This window comes from Macadamia integrifolia, unplaced genomic scaffold (assembly GCF_013358625.1).
Source record: "Macadamia integrifolia cultivar HAES 741 unplaced genomic scaffold, SCU_Mint_v3 scaffold3072, whole genome shotgun sequence".
Classification (NCBI taxonomy): domain Eukaryota; kingdom Viridiplantae; phylum Streptophyta; class Magnoliopsida; order Proteales; family Proteaceae; genus Macadamia; species Macadamia integrifolia.
The window spans coordinates 18,419-20,722 of NW_024869181.1; the positions used below are offsets into that span (position 1 = coordinate 18,419).

General features: G+C 35.7%; 1 non-coding gene across 1 annotated transcript; it reads left to right on the plus strand.

Annotated features, from left to right (window-relative positions):
- Positions 1–369: 369 nt before the first annotated feature.
- On the plus strand, positions 370–476 carry LOC122067707. The gene has a single exon (XR_006136826.1). It is a non-coding gene; the product is annotated as a small nucleolar RNA R71 (small nucleolar RNA).
- Positions 477–2,304: the final 1,828 nt, after the last annotated feature.

Below are 2,304 nucleotides of genomic sequence, written 5' to 3' on the forward strand. Positions count from 1 at the left end.
AGTGCCCCCAGAGGTGTTAGGGCATTCTTCTATGAGATGTCCAAGGGACTGGCACCAAGCACAAATCTTAACCAAATTGACTGATGATGGCTCTCTAGGAACAACAACCTCAATTCTCTTGATTAAGCTATCCAAATGGGCTTCCTTGGCTACTATTCCATTCACAAAATATCATTTTCCTCCTATGGTTCTTTCACTCTCTTGGGTTGATTCCCACTCATGGGTTTTGTCAACTAAGTCAAGTAAGAATTCTCATGCCTTCCTTCATCTGTAAAGGATGTGAATCCCTCGGGGCACATAGACTCTATCATTTGTTTAGTTGGGTAATCAATATCCTCATAAATTATTTGACATAAATGCCATAGGTCTAGGCCATGGTGAGGGCATTCTTGGAGTAGATCCTTGAATCTCTCCATAAGTTTGGAAAATGACTCACTAGGCTTTTGCCTAAACTGAAGGATATTACTTCTAAGCTTATTGGTCTTGTGAGTTGGTAAAAACTTCTTAAGGAAGACAACTGTGAACTGTTCCCATGAGGTTATGAAATTTGTTTATAACCCATAGAATCACTTCTTAACTTAGTCTTTCAATGCAAAAGTGATAAACCTAAGCTTAACAGCATAACTAGAAAGCTGTTGGATCTTAATTAGAACACATACCTCTTTAAATTTCCTTAGAAATAGGTATGCATCCTCAGAGGTCAATCTATAGAAGTGGGGCAACATAGTGATGTATTGAGATTTGAGTTCAAAATTATTGCCCTGGGCTTGTGGTAGAACTATGCAAGAAGGTTAGGCTGTTATAGCAGGGTAAAACCTATCTTTCAGAGATTTAGGTGAAGGGTTTAACTATTGGTCTCCCATATTGAAGGGTTTTAAAGAGAGCAAACGTATAGGGTCACTACTTGTTAGATCTCTTCCTTCTAACCGAGTCTTAGTATTACGTACCCACTTAACACTCATGCAACAGAAAAACTACCCACAACTAAAGTAAGACAAGCACAAAAGAATGGATAGCAAAACTTTTTTTTTAATGATTTTTTTTTTTTGATTTTTTGATTTTTTTGATTTTTTTTTTTGGCTTTTTGGGAGCTTACCGGCAGGGATCCGGGGTTGCTCAGGTCAATTCATGAGGTACTGCTATAGGGCGAAACCTATTTTTATTATACTGTGAGGTATGACGACCTCCACTGATATAACTATTATTGTAAGTTGTTCCTCTCAGGAGTTCAATAAAAGAAAAGGAAAAATAAAACAAAGCACTTCGATTTACCAAAAGAAAGTGAAAAATAACATGGAACTGTCTCTCCGGTAACGACGCCAAAAACTTGTTTGAGATTTTAAATGTAACTGCAAACGTACGGATCACTGTAGCTACGGGTCGAACTCAGAGAGAGCAGCCACTTTAATTTTTTTTCTTTTAATAATACGAAAGTGAACCTATTAATGGTTATGATCTAATTCTAACTACTGTCCTAAACATATATATTTAAAATAACGTCCTAACCATTCGTCATCTAAGAATTTAAAGACATAAGCCACGCAATTAAAATTAAATAAATAAATAACTAAAAATAAACAACCCACGTAATTAATAAAAAAACAATAAAGAAAAAAATACTGAAATTAAAATAAAGTAAAAGAAATGGGATAAAGCTAGAGAGAGACTCACAAGTAGGTTTCTCTACTTAGCTCGAGGGATGCATCATAATATGAGCTTCCCTACTTGACCAGAGAGTCACTCTTACAAGGGTTACTCTACTTGGCTTTAGGGAAAGGGAGACAATTAAAATAAAAACAATAAATTGATGGTTCTATTGCTAGGAGGGGCAAAGCCAACACATACACTAGTCATGAACCTTGGGAGAAAGAGATAGCAATAATGTAACGACTGAAATTAAAATCCTAAATTAAGAAAGAAAGGGTAGTCAAAAGAGGAAATGAGAGGGAGGAGAGAAGACTACTGAAGGAGCCTACTTACTTGAATCAATGCTTGAACTTGAAAGCTTGGGTGATTTGAGATACTATGAGAGGGAGGAGAGAAGACTACTGAAGGAGCCTACTTACTTGAATCAACCCTTGAACTGAAAGCTTGATCGATTTGAGATACTACCAGTACTAAAAACCAGATCTAGAATAACCAAATCTGAAATTTCTAGTACTAGAGAAAACAAATCTTAAAAAAAAAAAAAAACTGAACTTGAAAAAAAAAGATGCTCCACGGCTCGTGATCTTGTCACCTAGATCTAAGCCTAGAACTATAACTTTAAAATTACAACTTCAATTGCTTAAACTATAAAAATAA